This window comes from Sus scrofa, chromosome 8, assembly GCF_054392235.1.
Source record: "Sus scrofa isolate SSC_HxYL_T2T_F1_AM1 chromosome 8, Sscrofa_HxYL_maternal_Yorkshire_Landrace_v2.0, whole genome shotgun sequence".
NCBI classification, from domain to species: domain Eukaryota; kingdom Metazoa; phylum Chordata; class Mammalia; order Artiodactyla; family Suidae; genus Sus; species Sus scrofa.
Window position 1 is genome coordinate 126,464,706 of NC_139390.1, and position 20,774 is coordinate 126,485,479.

Sequence of the window (20,774 nt, forward strand, 5' to 3'; positions counted from 1 at the left end):
TACCCTGACTCCCAGCACACTGACTCAGTTGCGAGTTCAACCGAGTAGTCATTTCTGGGGAATGATCTGACCCTAACCCCCTCCACCCCTGCCCACACCTAACTTCTTGGCAGAAATGAACGCTTTCTTGGTGATCTTCACCCACAACATTCTTACCTCATGTGGTTCTGTTTTCTTTCTATTCAAAACAATCATAATTCCCCAAGAAAGGGGTTTGAGGTGGAGGTTTTATGTTTTTTACATAGTCCCTTTCTTTAACCTTTCATCCGGTCTTTTGGAAGGGGCCCAGAATACCAGAAATCTCACCTTACTTGCCTGAGAAAAACTGTTAACAGTTCTTTAATTCCACCCCTTCCTGAGACAAGGAAGATCATTAAATGGCTGTGCCAGGGGTTTCAAGCCCCATAAATGGTGCTTTTCAATGGGTCTGAAAAATCAGACTCAACTGGAAGTGATAAACGCAGGAGGTAAGGCAAATATGTGTCCTCTGCGTTCAAGGAGTTCAGAGTCTGAGAAAAGTAAGTGTGAACAAGTGTGCAGAAAGGAAGAAAAGGGATGTTTTTGGCAGAGGGACAGCATTAGATAGAACTTGAGGCCAAAAGAGCATGGTAGTTTTAAAAAATTAAAAGAGGATCGCTATGGCTGAAGTATGGAGTGACAAACAAGGGAGGCCCTGATCCTGCAGGCTTGTGCAATGCTCAGTGTGTTTAGATTTTACCCTAAAGGACAGTGCACTTGGCGGAGGATTTTCAGCAACAGAGTGAGGTGTCAGATTTCTGTCTTCCAAGATTCCTTTAGCTGTAAGATAGAGGCATTGAAGGAGGGAGAACAGATATAAGGGAGTCAGTCGTCATTCTAAGTTTCACTTAATCTTTCGTTTGAGATTTTTAAAAAATCAATTCTTAAAACATTCTTAAAAATTTCTCATCCCATTTCCTCTACTAATCCTTTCTAAAAGAGTTTTCTTCTAGGAGTTCTTTCTTTTTTTTTTTTTTTTTATTTTCCCACTGTACAGCAAGGGGGTCAGGTTATCCTTACATGTATACATTACAATTACATTTTTTCCCCCACCCTTTCTTCTGTTCTTTCTGTGGCGCAGTGGGTTAAGAATCTGAATGCAGTGGCTCAGGCTGCTGTGGATGTCCAGGTTTGGCCTGGCACAGTGGGTTTATAGGGTCTGGCATTGCCACAGGTGCAGCATAGCCCACAGCTGCAGCTCAGATTCAATCCATGGTCCAGGAACTTACATATGCCATGAGTGTGGCCATAAAATAAATAAATAAATAAATAAATAAATAAATAAATATTTATCCAATTATCTCTTATCCAATTTTATCATTCAAGGGCATTATCCTTTCAGCCACTTATTACAGCATTACTACAGCATGGTGTGGTGAAGAGTTGTTTGAAGCCAGATAGAAGTGGGTTCTGATCTCTAACTGTTGGTATAGGGCATGTCGCTTAAACTCATAGAACTTTGGCTTATTTACATGTGTAATGGAAGAAAATTAGCTCCATCTCATGATTATGAAAATTAAGTGATAGAATGTGTATGAAGAACACAGCACAGTTTCTGAAATGCAGTGATTTCTGACTAATAACGTGGTTTCTTCTTTCTTCCTTGCCTTTTTTAATTCATTGGAGAAAGAGCTTTACCCTCGCTATGCACCAACTTCAGAGCCTTGCGTACTGTAGTAAAGAAAAAAATTGATGAACATAATGGAAATGCTACCATACACACATTCTTAAGAAAGTAAATTACTTCATCTGGTGGGAGAGTGGTGTAACTTGGTGTTAGCAACCCTCTCTTCTTTTGTCCCATTGTATTAAATATGGCTTTGCCCACGTAGATAGTTCTTAAAATTTATTTTTAGTGAGTCTGGAAGAACACTAGTACTGTGAGACATTTCCTACTCTTTAGACAGTGATTCATTGTTCTGGAGATGGGTCTGATTTTCTTAAATTCCCATTCTATTTAGACTGTAAGCAGGCATCCTCCTTCTGAAAGTTCTCTCTGGTTTCCGAGAGGTTTCCTATGCCCCGTGGAGGTAGCTCCAGAGCTTAGGTCCTTCTCTGCACTACACCAGTCATGTCACTAGTTTCTGTTTTTGTACCCGAGTACGCAATTGAATTATAATTTTGTTGTTGTTCTCTAAGTGGACTTAAGAGGCTTCCAAATGTGAGCTAAGTCAGAGAAACGTTACATGTAATGTTATTGAAATATTTAAATAATATTTACAACATAGGTTGAGGGACATTAGTAATTTCTCTGGAATAAAATAAGTAGCAATAAAAACATTCCTACAAATTCTTTCAGTAATCAGTATAAATAAAGTCTGTGCTCTGTAAATTGCTAGGAGAATACTGGCATTTAGACAATGAAGAAAGATTAGTACCATAAAGTTTAAAATGGACATAACTTCCCTTCAATTCTCTAAAGGACAATTTGCCAACTTTTACGGCTTCCTGAAAAAAAAAAATCTTCTGAAAAAACTTTCTGTCATTTAATTGTGTATATAATGAATAGGAAAAAAAACTACAAAAAAGTTTCTTACCTAGTTTACTGTGGAAGATTAAAAAAAACCCCAAATTTAAATAATGTTGTTAATAATAATACTGATGTCTATCTATTTATACTGATTTCATAAATACTAATATTTGTTTAACACTCAGTATGAACTTTTTCAAACCACTTGAGAAATTCTGGTAGAAGACATTAATTCTTTGGGGCTAATACTGTCATTTAAAAAAGGACAGAGAAATAGAAAATTAGTGCATCAGTTCATTTCCATAGAAGTTATTACTCTTGGCAGAAATAATCAAAGCATTTATGAATTTAAATTACATCTGGATGTTAATGGTGCTTAGCTAAGTTCCTTAGTCCACACACTGAAAATGATCTTTTTTGATATTAGATATTCAGTGAGATTTTCTACTCTCCAATTTTCATTCTTATAAAATATATGAAACTGAAGATACTCTAGCAATGCATTATCTTTTTATTACATCAAAGGTAAGGCAAAAGTGTTGAAAGGAAAAATTTCTTCTGAGATTTGAGTGTTCCATTTTTCGTAAATGATTCTTTAACTATTGTGCTCAGAAATTGTTTTTGCATTTTGTAATGCAAGTCATTTTACAACGACTAAGTATAAGACATATCCAAATCCTTTTTGCTTCTCAGTATTAGATGTTTTGACCAAGAATATGAAAGCAGGGAGTTCCCTTTGGGGCACGGTGGAAACAAATCCGACTAGAATCCATGAAGATGCGGATTTGATTCCCGGCCTCACTCGATGGGTCAGGGATCAGGAGTTGCTGTGAGCTATGGTATAGGTCACAGATGTGGCCAGGATCCTGCATTGCAGTGGTTGTGATGTAGGCTGGCAGCTGTAGCTCCGATTCAACCCCTAGCCTGGGAACTTCCATATGTCATGGCTGTGGCCCTTAAAAAAAAAAAAAAGGCAAAAAAAAAGAATATGGACGTGATTAAACAACTTAACTTTATTGACAAAGATACCTTATGGGAGGCATGAAGAGAATTTATAAAGTTCTGTCTATAAGGAAATGATGCTAAATTGAACTACACTAAAATTAAGACCATCTATTGATCCACAGACAGCAGTAAGAGTGAAGAGTAAATCAACAAAGTGGAAAAAATATAGACAAGCTAATAAAACAATGAACAAATATTTGAATAGGACCTTCATCAAGGAGAATATCCAAATGACTAGTAAACAAGGAAAAAGATGATAATGTTATTAGTCAACATGAAAATTCAAATTAAGACCACAACATGATATCACATCAACTTGACCAGAATGGCTAAAATGGAATTTGTCCATTTCTTCTAGCCTGATCATTTTGTTGGCATATACTTGCTTGTGATTACTCTCTCATGATTCCTTGTATTTCTGTGGTGTTGGTTGTGACTTCTTCTTCATTTCCGATTTTATCAACTTGGTCTCTCTTTTATTCTCTTTATGAGTCTTGCTAAAGGTTTATAGATTTTGTTTATCTTTTCAAAGAGCCAGCTTTTAGTTTCATTGGTCTTTTCTATTTTTTTAGTCTCTATTTCATTTATTTCTGCTCTGATCTTTTCGTTGATTTCTGCTCTGATCTTTATGATTTCTTTCCTTCTACGAACTTTGGGTTCTGTTTGTTCTTCTTTCTTTAGTTGCTTTATGCATAAGACTAGGTTGTTTATTTGAGATTTTTCTTCTTTCCTGAGATAAGATTATATTGCTATAAATGCCCTTCTTAGAACTGCTTTTGCCAAGTCCCATAGGTTTTAAATCGTCATGTTTCCGTTTTTGTTTCCAGATATGTTTTGGAGTACATGAGAGTACCACATGTTGGCCAGAATGCTGGGCAAACATACATTTCTGGTGAGAAGACAAACATTGATGTAACTGGTTTTGTTTTGTTTTGTTTGTCTTTTTGCCTTTTCTAGGGCCGCTCCTGTGGCATAGGGAGGTTCCCAGGCTAGGGGTCTAATTGGAGCTGTAGCCACTGGCCTACACCACAGCCACAGCAACTCCAGATCTGAACCGCATCTATGACCTACACCACAGCTCATGGCAACGCTGGATCCTTAACCCACTGAGCAAGGCCAGGGATCGAACCCGCAACCTCATGGTTCCTAGTCGGATTCGTTAGCCACTGTGCCACAATGGAAACTCCTGATGTAACTGTTTTGAAAAACTTTTTGGCAATATTTCCTGAAGCTAAATATACACATGTATATAACTCAGCAATTCAACTTCTGTAGATATGTATCAAACAGAAATGCACTCATGTGTTCATCAAAAGACATTTATATGAATGCTTGAGAAGCATTCATCTTAATAGCCCTAACAGAAATAAACCAATATCCATTCAAAGTAGAATGGCTAAATGTTGGTGTCCTCATACCATGGAATATTATACAACAATAATTTTAAATGAATTAAAACAATATATTGTAAATAATGAGTCTCACAAATATAACTTTGAGTGGAAAGTCTGTTTTAAGAGAGCACATACTGATTATCTTAATTATATAAGGTACAGAAATAGGCAAAGCCAATCCTTAGTGTAAGTATTCAGGATCATAGTGACCTGTGAGGGACTTGGGACTGAAAGTGGGAAAGAAGGGGCATGTTAAAGTGCTGGTAGTAACATAGTGAGTTCAACTTGTATAAAATTGTTAAGCTGTTCACTTAAGATCTGTGCACATTCTGTTTGTATGTGGTGCTTCAGTACAAAGTTTACACAAAATAAAGTTGATAATGATCAACTTGGTAAGGCTGAAACAAGCCACTGTGGGAAAATTATCTGCTAGTGATAATGCCATAATTTATAAATGATCCAGCTCCAGACTTTCATTGGCAACCCTAGGACTAGTGTGTTGACAAAAAAATCAACAAAAGTCAAATAAGTGTTGACTCTCTTAAAACAGATATTAAAAAAAAAAAACTTGGGTGAATCAAAACTAATAAAAAATGTCAATGCTAATTCTGTATAGGTTTTGCAGCTATACTCAGAAGCAGTAAGAGCTAATAAAAGCTGAGTAGAAGAGAAATTATGTCCTTCTGTGTAGAGTTCTAAGACCAATCTGAACATTTTGGAATTTGGGGATTTCAAAAATTCTTATTAGCAAAGACTTGGGTAGCTAATAATCAAAATATTTTGGCAAACTCTAAATATTCAGAAAAACATAGAGTTTTTTGTGGCCAAAGGACTTTGTAGGTGCTTTACTCAATAAAATTATATAGTAACAGCTATTTTAATTTAAAATTCTATATTTACTTTAGAGACTGCAAAGTGTGGCTCTTACCTTTTAGTAATTATGTTATTTTTTATTGTAGTTTTATCCCATCAGATGATTTCCGTCCTATTCAAATTAATACACAATTCTGCAACTCCTCCATTCAACATTATGCTCTCCATTTATCATTCTGTTTTAAAATCAGTTGTTTCTCCCACTAAAGAGAATATCATCTTAAGTGTTGTTTCTGAGCATCTTGTTTGAAATTTCCTTCAGCGAATTCTTCTAAGATATCAAAATCTAAGTCTTTTCTCGGTCTCTGAAGCCTCAAATCACTAAATCAGAATATCTTTACTATTTTTGTTCACCATTGTAGCCCTAGACAGAACCCCAGGGCATGTTGTAGCCCCTTAATAAATAATTGTTGAATAGAATAGTACCAACTTCCTAATGTGACTTCTGCCTCATTTATTCCAGGCAGCCTACTTTACTGTACTCTCATTTGGTAGTGATGACCTCTCCCCATCTACTCCTTCAGTCTTCACCTTCCTTCTCACCATTCTTCTAAAATCCATGGAATTATTATTGATACGCCCTCTCCTTTGCCCTAAAAAATATATCTGAAAACTTCAAGAAAAATTCAGTACCACGACAAAAAAATTGGAAGCCGCTGTCTAGAATTAATCCACCTTTCTTGCATGAGACAAACTATTATTTTAAAATAGAAAATTAGAATTTAGATCTATGGCATCTAATTCCCCAGTTTCCATCATCCTGCATCTCCCTGGATAGCTCCATCAGTAAGGAAACTACTTCATGAATTGGTTCATTCCATTGTGGGTTAGCACTTAGTGTTGACACTCTTCAGACGTCTGATGTAAAAGGAACAGTATTTTACATGAGAAAACCTCAAATATCTTAAGAGACCTGTGTTCTCTCACCAAAGCTACATTTCAGTTTCTTTAATCATTCATTGTATGACATGATTCCGAACCATCTCCTCTTTTGCATCTTGAAAACCAAATCTAGGTCAGTGTCTGCCTTAAACTAGCATGCCCCAAATTAAATATAATACCCATATATGAGCTCTCCTTTACAGAATATAATGGTCAATTCTCTCCCATGACCTGGATTTGAAATTTTTTCAAGGCTGCTAGGTGCACACTCCGCTTGACTCCTAACCGACTTTGGTGACTTTGACACATGGCTGTCCTCTTTTTCTCTTAGAGTCCACTTTTAAATTCTCTTAGAGTTCCTTGTTTCTCCTCCAACAAGGAACTGTCTTTTTATTTTGTGGAATAGCTTAAAAATGCTTTTTATTCCCTCACACTTGCCCCTTTTCTTCTTATCTTCTTCAATAACTCTGTGAAGGTGACTTCCGTTGCCTCCTGAGGTTCTTTTTCTACCCCAGCTTTTGCCTCAGTGTGCCTATAGATCAGTTCTAATTGTGTGTTCAAGCGTTAGCAACTATTCATAAGGGCAAAATAGGCATTCTCTTCTGGTGCAGTGGGTTAAGGATCTGGCGTTGTCATTGTAGGAACTCAGGTTGCTATGATGGTGCAGTTCTGATCCCTAACTTCCACGTGCTGCAGACATGGCCAAGGGCCGAGGCGGTGGGGGGGGGAATAAAACGTCTGTCATTTACATCCAAGGATGTTCTTTCGGCCAGCATCAACATCACAATCAGCACTGTGTTGGAAGCACACAGAATGATGGGCTCTCAAGACATCTCCCAATCATTTTATTCCTTAGTTTGATCCTTTCCCAGTTCACCTATGCTGTGCAGGAACTTGAACCTCAACCTGGGCCAATCTTTCCCCATTAAGCAATAGCTTTGTGAGGACCACTGAAGTCAATACTGATCAGAAAAATATTTAAGTTGTAGAAGCATGGAATATTAGAAAGGACTATTGTCTAACATAACACTCTAATCATAGTAGAAATCCTTCTTAACATATCCCTATCCCTACTGTATAGCCTTCAAGCTGCTGCTTGAAGAAAAGCAATGTCAGGAAGTTCACTCCCCTTTAGGGCAGTTAATTTTTCAAGCGTTGAATGTGGGAACCTTCTTCAATGTAGGATAAACTTACTTACTTTTCTTTAGCTTTCTATTAAACCTTTCTAGTTATGCATTCTGGTTCAAAAATGTATGAACCTCTTTCATAGAGACAGCCCTTTGATAACTTAAAATTATTTACTATATTTCACCATGACTTTGTCATTGAAGAGGCCTGGCTTTCTTATTTGCTAGTATAGTATATACATCATGATAATATTAGCCAATATTAAACACTTTACAAATTACAGTAAGTGTGTGTTTTATCATTTGGATATCATAGAATACACAGTATTTGGGGGGATTATAGTTTTATCGAAAAGCTTTCAAGTAGTAGTTATAGAAGTTAAAGAGCTGCTCAGGGCCACAGGTTGGTCAGTGATGGAGCTTGGTTTTAATCCTGAAATGAAGCCTCAAATCTAAAATGCTTCACTCTACTGTCTACAGTATAACATGGTTTCCAGATTTCTCATTGTTGTATTTGATCTCCTTTAAATGCCTTTGATGTGAAAATGTGCCTCTAAATACAATGCTCAGAATTGGAAGTAATACTAAATATATGATGTAAGCAGCACAAGACAGAATATAACTTCCTTCCCCTGAACTAAACTTGTTACATCAAGTACTACAAGAAAAGTTTGCTGTAACTTTGCTGTACTCACATTATAAATGCATTCTTTTAAACACAATATGTGGCTATCTTCTAATTCAAAACATCTTTCTTTTTTTAAAAAACAAGATAATGCTCTGACAAAAAAGCTCCTTAATCAAGTGATTTCACAATTGACTTTTTTGAAAAGTTGCACTAAAATACATATGGCATATATGAGATATCTGAGTGGAATCAGAAAGTATTTTTGTGTGTGATAAACTTTTTTTCACTTAGTGAATGACCTCAAGAGTCATCTACATTATAGCACGTATCAAATTTTCCTTCCTTTTTAAGGCTGAGTAATATTTCATTGTATGTATATACCAGTTTTGCTTATCTGTTCATCTATTGATGGACACTTGGTTTGCTTCTCCCTTTTGGCTACTGTGAATAATGTTCCACGAACAGGGGTATACAAATAACTCTTTGAAACCCTGCTCTAGTTCTTTTGGATATAGACCTAGCAGTGGAGTTTCTGGCTCATATGTAATTCAATTTGTAAGTTTTCGAGGAAACACCATACTGTTTTCCATAGTGGTTGCACCATTTTACATTCCCACTACCACAAGTGTTCCAGTTTTTCCACAGCCTTGCCAACACACTTGTAAGTTTCTTTTTCTTTGTTTTTTCCTTCCCTTCCTTCCCTCTCTCCCTCTGCTTGCCCTTCCTTCCTTTGCTTCGCTTCTCTTCTCTTCTTTTCTCTTTCCTGTTTTGTTCTTTCCTTTTTTGATAGCAGCTATCCTAATATCACCAATGAGATAGGTGATTACTCATTGTGGTTTTAATTTGTGTTTTCCTAATGATTAATGAGGTTAGGCATCTTTTCACACGGTTTAGGTCGTTGCATATCTATTTTGAAGAAATGTCTATTGAAATCTTTTGCCCATTCTTAACTTGTATTATTTTATTTTTATTGTTGAGTTGTAGATTCTGAATATTAATCCCCATTAGATATATGACTATAAATATTTTCTCCCATTATGTAAGTTGTCTTTTTACTCTGATGGTGATATTCTTTAATGAATCGATTGATGTTTTGATTTTCATGTAGTCCAATTTCTCTATTTTCACTTATGTTGATTATGCTTTTTTGTCATGTGCAAGAAATCACTGCCTAATCCAGTGTGATGAAGCATTCCCCCTATGTTTTCTTCTAAGAGTTTTTATTTTTTTTTATTTTATTTTATTATTTTTTTCTTTTTTTTTTTGCCATTTCTTGGGCCTCTCCCACGGCATATGGAGGTTCCCAGGCTAGGGGTCTAATCGGAGCTGTAGCTGCCAGCCTACGCCAGAGCCACAGCAACGCAGGATCCGAGCCAAGTCTGCAACCTACACCACAGCTCATGGCAACGCCGGATCGTTAACCCACTGAGCAAGGGCAGGGATCAAACCCGCAACCTCATGGTTCCTAGTCGGATTCGTTAACCACTGAGCCACGACGGGAACTCCTCTTCTAAGAGTTTTTAACTTTTAGTCTTTATGTTTGGGTCTTTGATCCATTTTGAGTTAATTTTTATACTCAATTGCTTTTTTTTAAACATAAATGTAAGTTGCACATTTAATTCCATTACATTTCATATTTGCATTTTGGCCTTATTTCCATCTTACCACAGGGTTTCAAAGTCATAATTGTCTATCATTAGATTAGCTTTCCTTTTTGAAGAATCTGCATGTCATCTTAAGTTTTTATCAGCATTCTCTCTATGTTTTCACCCCCTAATGTTGTTTGTAAGTCCAACATTAAAGTCCTTACTGGACTTCTCACTGGCCAATACTATTTGAGTGTTTTTGTTCAAGGTTTCTTCATAAGTTTGACAAGGAAATTATGGCCATTAAGGATATTTACTTCATAAAATTTAACTGAAATCCATACTTACCATAACTATAGTATCTCTTTAATTCCTCAGTTCCCAAATTACATTAATTTGAATTAAAGATAGTGATAATATGAACCAATTAATTTAGAATGTAAATTTTTGGAAAGTTCTTATTAAATGCATTTTCCATTTATTTTTAGTTCACACATTGATGAAAAATGCTGCAAAGTAGAAGTCCTTCTATACTTCCTCTAGTAATTATATAAGAATTATTTCTACATTGTATAAAACTTGTAAAATAATTTGCATTATTAATTTGCTTTCAAATTCTATCTTCATACATTATATATAGTACAAAGAAAAACTATGGATCATAGCTTCCAAAATTTTGTAAACTCAGGAGTAGTGGAGCTGATTATGATGCAAGTGCACAGAACTAATGGGAAGTTAGTAGAAAATTGTTTTGGAGTTCCTGCTTTGGAGCAGTGGGTTAAGAATCCAACTGCAGCAGCTCAGGCCACTGTGGAGGTGTGGGTTTGATCCTGGGTTAAGAAGAAGAAGAAGAACGTTGTTCTTAATGCTTCTCATGCTGATTTCTTCTTATATAGTGATATATCACATCAAACAAATAAGAAATACATGTGCATGTATACATTTATGTATCTGTGTAAATATATATATATATATATATTTATATATACTTACAATCTATTTATGCTAATAATATCATGGCAGAGGGGGCTACAGGGCAGCATGTTATACTTATATATCAAAAGAAAGTCCCAGGAGAACTTGAATTCACTTAAATCTGAGTTATGCTTGGATGATTCTGAGGAGGACATGACCTCCAGATTAGATAATCAAGCCCTCGTTATTTTTATCAAATCTGCCAAGAAAAATCAATTACTTCCTTCAAAAACAAATTAAACAACAAACCTTTCCCAAGGAAGTTAGACCCACTTGTTTATGTCAGTTGAGGTTGTTTTTGTGTTCCAAAATACTCATTTTCCCAAGACTGCATTGTTAGAAATGAGTTTAAAGAATAAGATTTTGGTATTTTTAGACTGAAATTTAGTATAAAACCAATAAGTGGTTTAGCTTTTGTAACTAGAGGTGGGAACTCCAACAGGACTGTATTTAATCTATTTCCTAATTTATCTTATCAAACCAGAAAATGTTGACTCATTTGAACTCTGGGCATTTAATCTACTATTGAATTTTATAGGTCTGCATAGTCAAAATGTTTTTTTTAATAACAAATATTTTTTCATCTGAATCTATTGCTTTAGTGATATAACTAGATATGTATATACTTACTTTGAAATAGTGCAACATGCCCTTTTTTAAGTTTTATCCTCAAGGTTATTCCATATCGTTAGTTAAAATTACCAACATAAAAGAAATTGATTTGTGACTGAGAATTGTATTTAATAGAAAGGAAAAGAAAAACAACACAAATAATGATATTATCCCAATTATATGTTAAAATGTATTCATATAAATCTACTGTTGTAAATATATTACTGATAAACCACCATATATCATTAATGTAAAATATGCAAAAAATAACTTCAAGCTGAGAGTTAGCAAACTGCAGCAGCTGAGTAAAGCATGGAGGGATGGAACCTCCAGTCACATCACATTAAGTTTCCCAAAGACATTCTTCATAGCATTTTAGAAGTCAAATGCTATATTTGGCAGTTAGTGTAGCCACATAATAACCTTGCTCCAAAGCCTGGACATATCCATAACTACCAAACAGAACAGTGTGATGTTAGCAGGACAAGGTGTTCTGGGTGTTCTTAATAAAAGGGATACAGACAAATTGGAATGAAACTATTTTCAAGAAACAGTGAAAAGACATGTATAAATCCTAGGTGTTAAGTCCTAGCTACCAAGCAGTTAATTTTTGCAGAAGTACTGAAATATGAAGTTCTGTGGTTCTGACTTCCGGGAAATTCTAAGTCTTGTCATTCCTTATGACTGCTACCTAATTTCTATCCTTTCTTTTAAATGGTGGCCAGTTGAGAGGATTGCATTAGCTTTCTGCACTGAGGGTAAACTCAATACTTCCACTGGATTTCCAGAGCTGGATATTGCTCCTACCCTACCAGTTTGCTCTGTATCTTAAGGTTCATCAGGAAAGTCTTTGTTAACCACCAGATGGTATGTTGACCTAAGGAAATGAGCCTTTAGCTCCTGGAAATCTGTTGTGCCAAGTACAACATTCCTAAATGAATATGGAAGGAGAGATCATTGTTTATGGTCCACCTATTTACCCAGAAGAGTTGCTGAGTCTTGGGATTCCAGTAGGGCTAAGGATGGTAAAGTGACAAAAGACTCAAGAGACCACTTGAAAGTATTTTTCCCTACTTTATTAGGCAATAAAGATTTTCCAGGAAACTCTACTTCCTTAGATTAAGTTTCTCAATATTGCTGATCTAAGGCATTTCAAAAATACATACTCCTGATGCAATCCCAAGCATCTCACCACTCTTACCACTTCAGCCCTGACCCTAGCCATCATCAACTCTCATGAAATAAGTGCAGTCATCTTCCACCCTCTCCTCTGTTCAGTCATTTCCACACATGCAACACGGATGAATTATTTTTAAATGCAAGTCGTATTATTACACTCTTCTGCTGAAATCCTTTTAGCGGCTCTCTTTACTCTAAGTGAAAGCCAAAACCCTTACAACGGCCCATAAGTTCTGATATCACTTCTCCATCTTACTACCACTCTGCCCTCACTCACTGGGCTCGTACAACCCTGCTTTCTTTGCTGCACTCTGAACATGAGGCCTGCTCCCACTTAGTACCTTCAATGTTCCATCCCTTCTGTAGGAGCACTTTCACCCCAGATACCCGCACAGCTATGCTCTGCTCTTCACCTTCTTTAGACCTTTGTCCAAGTTGTACCTCTTTAGCCAGGCTGTCTTTGACCACTATTTAAGATTCTAATACTTCCCAACTCCAGCAGCCCATTGCACCTTGGTAATTTATTTTCTCTACTATTACCAACAGACATTATTATATAGTTTTCTTCTTTATGTATCTGCCTGCAACTACCAGAATAAGCTACATTTGAAGATGGATATTTTTTCTCTTATATTCATTGTTAATTTTGCAACCTAGAAGAGCACCTGCCTGATAGACACACACAATAACTGTTTGTTGAATAGAGTGAACAAATTGTGCTGGAGATTAAAGTCTTTTTAACGTCTACAGATTTAAGAATGACCTTGAAGTCTTACCAATGACCTTGACCTTGAAGTCTTACGAAAATTTCTGAGCTACCTCCTTCCCTCCAGCCAATGAACTCTGACTAAAGCTCATTAATGGCTCAACTTGGCATGGCACATTAGTCCTAACTCTGTGTTCCCTATGTTATTGCATTTTTCCTAACATTAAAACTAGTCTCCTTGTGCTGGCTATAAGGAGCATTCTTATGAGAGGCTCTGGCACAAGTATGTGAAGGAGACAGGGACACACATTCCAAAGAAAAGCAAGCTGCTTTCATGGAAACACTTGTAGAGTCCCATGGGGGAGTGACAAAAAAGCTCTAATTTTTTAATGCCTCTTAACTGGATTTCCAACGTGGACGTTTGCAAACACCATGACTACAAGACAAATGTAGAAAAAATATATATACATGGGTGGTGTACTTGAACAATTTGTATTGCTGAAAGGCAGATGAAAGTAAATGAATTTTTATTTCTTTCCAAGCAATTCACAGACCTTTTAAATGCATTAAATTAATAGAGATCATTGATTAGTTGATTTGTTGTTTTGTGTGTATATAAGAGGCAAATTGATTTACTGTAAAAATTCAGTAGAGAAAGAAAATGAAATAATTTTAGTTCCGATTTAAGGTACAGGTAATATATGCTAAGTGGGGTGATAAAGGGTAAGGTGTGGTATGACTTCATTATAAATGATGGCAAACTATCTGTCAAAGTTAAAGTAACATATATGTGATGACAAAAATAACTTTTATGCAATGTTGTCAGACTTTCATTTTCCCATGAACTATTGCCATATTTGTATTCAGTCTGAGGAGAAATTTATTTCCCTCAGTAAGACAGAACAAAACCAATGTAATATATTTAACTCCAATTAGTACAGGTTTTTATTAAATTAGAATAAAATCTTTATTTTCTTTGTGAATGATAATCATTTATTGTCCAAAGTTATATCCTTTCATTAAATTTTTTAAATTTCTAGTCTTCTTTTTTTTTTTTTTTTTGCTAAAAGGGGGGGTACCCAGAGCATATGGATGTTCCCATGCTAGGGATCGAATCAGAACTGTAGCTACCGGCCTATGCCACAGCCACAGCAACGCGGGATCTGAGCTGTGTCTGCAACCTACACCACAGCGCTCATCAACACCAGATCCTTAACCCACTGAGCGAGGCCAAGGATCAAACCTGCGTCCTCATGGATGCTAATCAGATTCATTTCCATTTCCACCGAGCCACAGTAGGAACTCCTAATCTTCTCATTTTTATTTCTTCCACTGCACTCCTGACTAATGCTCTCCAGCCTGACTTCTGATAATACTGCCATTGCCCCCTTTAAACCAAAATTAGGATAGTAAATAATGTCCATGGTCATTCATTAGTGCTCTGCCTAGTGACTTGCACTGTGTCGGGAACTTTGCACATTTATTCATCCAACAGCTTACGCGGTAGATATTTCTATCCCCATTTCATTAATGCAAATCTTGAGGTTTGAAGATCACAAATCTAAGAAAGAGATAGTAAAGCTGAGAATTTAAATCACTGTGATTCCAAAGCCTGTATGTTTCCCTCTATACCCCAGTCATGTCCTCAAACTATTTTATTTATTTTTGGTCGAAAATTTTCCCACATATACATGGTAACACTTTGATACATGTGAGGAAAGGATAGAAGAAAATAATATATGTTTAAGTATTTATTATTTACACACCTGTGTTCAATACTTTCACTGAATTATTTCCAAATATAGAGATGGGTGTCATCATCCCATTTTATAGATGAGTAAACCCAATTAGAAACCATCATCAGTGGCTCACTGTGATTCACACTCACATCTGCCTGACTCCAAATGGCACACAACTTATACTGCAGTAAAGCTGGTACAAGTGTGAAATAACCAATATGTCTAAGAAGTGAATATTCACCATTTCTGTTGAATTAAGGCTACCTTTGCTGTGGGTCAGGAAGAAGCGATCAGGTGGCGAAGATTAGTGACACCACAATCCTTAGCAATTACTTTTCTAACACTTCCTCTGTAATTCTTGATTCAGTCTTTATTGATATTTAGAAACTGAGCAGTTCCCTTGATTTTTATGACAATGCTTGAATATTTTCCCAACTCAAATCATTTATGAAAGTGAATTTAACAAACAAACAAAAAAATCCCCTTCCCTAATTATTTGGTCTAATGTAATTTAGATTTAGGTTGGATTTTTTTTTTCATCAAAATATGTAAATGTGTAGAATGTAGAAAAGAATGAAAAAAATATAAGTTGAAGACATCAACTGAAAATCCATAAATATTTTTACACATGTTGAAAAGCTCTTCCAGCTTTGAGAACAACCTTCTTGTGCTACTTCCATTTTTTTCACCTCTCAGATAGAGGAAAGTGGACTGTTAAAGTCAGCTACCCGGGTTCAAAATGGTAGCTGTTTTCTCTGAACATTTTCAGAGTTATTCAGATGTTGTAGTACCTAACCACGTAATGAGAGGCCCCACGTTCCAGAATAATCCTTATGCATGAGAGGGCACAACTATGATTGCTGTAGGAGTATTCACATTGGCATTTCTGACTTATTTGGGATTAAGATCAGATAATTAACATTCTGCAAACACAGCATTCAGGTTGAATTTACTTGGAAGCAGGAACGAATCAGAACTAACCTCTGAATTTCTCTCTTCTGGGCAAAAACAACAAAACTGACATGGCTGTAATGTCCTTGGCTTTGTCTGGGTCCCACACAAATTCCCTTTGTCCCCTTCCACGCAGTCACTCAGTTCAGTCATGCCCTGCACATCTTACTCAACAGAAGTAGGTGTAGAGGAAAGGAGAGAAAAACAATCAAGACTTCCCCCAAAGCTGTTTCATGATTCCTGTAGGTTTCAGGAAGTGGGTGAGATCATTTTTTCTCTCCTCAGAATTTCCATTCACAGACCAAGGATGGGAAGCTGACTGGTGTTTCTGTATTATAGCCAATTCCAAAGGAAAGTGAAAGTGCCACAAATTTTTATGCATGCACATTAATGAGAAGAAAATTGCCAAATGCAGTAAAATGTGACTACCCACAGCCTTTCTGCCATTTTACCATTTCTTTACCAAGTTAACTATTATCTTCAGACTGTTCAGCCATATCTGTGGAAACTCACAGTCCATCTGAAGTTACAATTCAAAGCACTAATTAGTAAAGCTACCTTGTTGTTTAAAGTTACAGAACCCAGGACCGACTCATACTGAGTTCCTTCATCTTTGTTCTGTCACATCTTATTTCTGCATAGGACCTTAATGTGGGAACTTCTCACCTAACCACTCAGCAAAATGTTTCCTTGCCCATGAAAGACGGTGTTTCATTTAATGACCACTTTCTGTGTTGGTGAAGGAGGTTATGGTCAGTATTTTCCCTTTAAGTTCTAAAGTATTTTTGAGTAGACAATAGTACAGGTGTATATTTGCATCAATGACAGGAGTTGAATCACTTACTGAGCTATATCCTCAAGTTTTCAAATTGTGACTTTTGGTCTCTCCTACATGAGAGGCAAATTTACAAAGTGAAAAGGGAACTAGGAATTACAAAGTTATGATAGAACTTAGAAATTTTTAAAAAAAATTGTTTTATGGCCACACCTGCAGCACATAAAAGTTCCCAGCCTAAGGATTTAATCCAAGCTGCAGCTGTGATGTATGCCACAGCTGTGGCAACACCAGATACTTAACCCACTGTGCCAGGCTGGGGATCAAACCCCTGCTGTCACAAAGACAACATCAGATCCTTAACCTACTTTTCTGGGAAGGAGGGGGGGGAATCCGGATCTGGATCCCTCTTAACCTGCAGGAACTCCAAAGAAATATTTTAAAACACATATTAATGTACAACAGTACCATTTTATATATAAAATGAATATTTAACTAAGTATTGACTTGGCATATTATCTAAGAACAGGACTTCATGTCTGGCTCTTAGACTCTACAAGTTTAGATGCATAAAGGATGCCTTTTCCCAGGTCACTTACCTTGTTAATGGGAAACGCCAAGATTACAAAGTAGGCCTTCTGATTTTCATTCAAGATCAAGTTGCCTTCCAATGCAAAGTTGTAACTTTATGTTAGATGCAAAGTAAAATATTGATAGGCGATGTGTTTGACTCTTTATGTTCCTGGAACTCTTGCTCTTTTGAATGTTGAATAGTTAGAGAATAACCGAGAACCCATTCCCATATATCACTTATCCAGAGGGTCAAATTGCCACAATTCTAAGCCAGTAGAGACATCATCAGTAATTCTAACCTTAAGAATGGGAGTTGATGCCAGTATAGTATGGCCTCATGTATTCAGATGAAAAAGAGTAATAAGCCACAGGCATATCAGGGAACCAATCATAGGACATAGAACTAGAAGATGAGAAGGAAAAACTGATATCACCTCCTTTTCCAAGGAAAAAGTTGATGTTTCATAGTGTTGACAGAAGGAAAAGAAACGAAGGCGCTGCTACATCATGGTGCTTTGCTGTCTACAAAGCTGTCACAGTCTGAGATTGTATAACAGTCACAAGAAAGATGTTGAGTTCTTCTTAATACTTTGCTTGTAGTTATTGCTATCAGTTGGATTTGTTAGACTTATAAGAATGAAGGAAAAATACTTTAGATCTCTGTAATAGTCCATGTGGTCTCCTTCTTCCAGGACTGTCCCTCTGAAAACTGATTCTCTTTACTCCACCTGCAAGCTCAGCACCACCCCAACCTTGGTGATCAATCTTTTTTTTTTTTTTTTTCACTTTGTCATTTGTTGTTTTATTTTTTATTTTTAAATGATTTTTATTTTTTCCATCGTACTTGGTTTACAGTGTTCTGTCAATTTTCTGTTGTACAGCAAAGTGACCCAGTCACACACACACACACACACATATATATATATATACATTCTTTTTCTCACATTATCCTCCATCATGTTCCATCACAAGTGACTAGACATAGTTCCCTGTGGTATACAGCAGAATCTCATTGCTTATCCACTCCAAATGCAGTAGTTTGCATCTATTAATCCCAGATTCCCAGTCCTTCCCGCTCCCTCATCCTCCCCCTTGGCAATCTTTTTTATTGACAAACATGATAGAAAATCTCTTCAATTTACCTGGAGAAATACAACAGCCACACTTCGATTACCAGATTGTGCATTCTCTCTGGTTTAGTTTGTGAAGCCAGACTAAAATCAGAAGATGGTGAGTTGAGTACCACATCCCTGTAAAAGTAATGTGATGATTAATTAAGAGGTAATAACAATCTATAAAGTTATTATTGTTACATACTTCCAGTGTTCAATAGAGAAAATATAAGAAATTGTAAAAAGAAATAGAGCAAACAGAATCAGAGACTGCCAACTTTGCAAACAGAATGTTGGTGAGATTTTCCACATGGAGATTTAGTCTGTTAAAGTCCTATGCTGACTCTTAACAGGTTTTATCAAAGGATTATTTTCTGTCTGAAGACAACCTGGCTCTCCTGGAAGAAGTCTTGTTGTCATAGGGAGAGGAAGGTGGTATTGGCCTTGGCTTCTTTCGATCCACAACCTCTAATTGCTAGGAGTGTCTTAGTGTTTTCAGGAGGTGACGACCTAGCTTAAGCAACTGAATTTCAGACGATATCATTTATGGCCATTCCTTTATTAAAATGTAAATTACACCTAACCTTGTGGTATTTCACTGGTGAATGCCTTACTTTTGCAAGTTTTTCATTTTACATTTGCTCATAAAGTAATTATCCTCCATATCCTTTTGAATTTTAATTCTAAATGCAAAGTTAATAATATTTCTATTTGGGTCATCTTTCAAAGAGCTTTAAAAGGTTTATGAACATAACCTGATCTTCATGTCTCCTGCCTCCAGTAGCCTTGCACACACAAGGCCATTCTAATTCCTCCCAGAGCAGAAGGTAGAGCAGGGTCAGATTGCATCTCAAACTCACCTCTTATCCCAAAGACCATGGGTTCTGAGGCTGAGGAACCACACTTCAGTTTGGGAGTAAGAACACTCTTTATCATTGTATCAGTTAGTTTCAAGGTTATACCAAGGCATTAGTTTATCCTTAAATCTTCTTTTAAGGTATCCTTCTGGAATTCAACCCTGAGAGAGTATGGAAGACAATATTTTTTAAGCAAGTAAAAATGAAAGAGAACTCTTTTTAGTCAACTGAAGAATTGACCAACAATAGCATATTGTAACTGTCATTAGGTTTCCAGTTCTCTTTGTTCCTAATTTCTTATTTTTCCCATTTGTATCTTGGACAAGTATACACAGTTAGACGATCTCTACCAGCAAGCAAAGCAAACTCCCAGAATCCCAGGTTAAGCACTAATTTTTCTCCGGAGGCAGCTCTTCTGGGATGAGATATCATGTAACTAGTGAGGAAAGTAAAAACTACTTTCCCTCATTTATAAAGCAAGCGTAAAAAGTTTAGCCAGCCACAGACCCATGGAAAATGCAGCATCTTTTGACCCTAAAAAATTATGCCTTTAATCCTTATTTTATTATTCTATTTGTATCTTGTCCTTATACAGAATGTAAATGAACACTGTAAAATTACAAAGTTCCCCTTCACACTTTCCTTAAGCCTTTTTTTTTCTGTTTTTCACCATTTTCATTACAATGGATAGAAAAATCCCAAATTTTCCTCCTAACTAGACAGTAATCTGAATTATAGGCCCACTATTGCCAGATCAGTTACATCACCTTCATGAGCGAAAGAAAGGAGATTAGATTTATGACATGTTACTAGTTAATCATTTAGCAATTACAATGTCACCATGGACGGGAAGATAACTGTTACAACAGACAAATTCGTATATGCATGATACTACTTTGAAGCTGTTTTATAGTTATGGACATTCAATTACTGTTTCTCTTCGCTCATGCTAGAGAGCATTCATGTGTTTTTGAATGAGAGACACAAATTTTATTCTTCCAGCTGCTTGCTGTTTGGATCTGGAGAGGATAAAGCGTCCTAAAGAAAATTAAGTGGGTGGTTGCTGTGACTGAATGATTCCCCTCTGTTAGCCTGTGGGCAAGAATGGAGTTGAATTTAACCTTTAGTTTCCGAGGTTAGTGATAGATTAGATAAATGGCAAGCAGCTACCCCTCCCATATCCTGTTCATGGAATGTAGGAAATGACTAAAATAGGGTCCACAGGAAATTTACTGCTCAAACATATCAAGGATTATGTTCCTTAGTGCTAAAAAAAAAAGAAGAAGAATAAGAATCCCAAAGTTTATTGTAA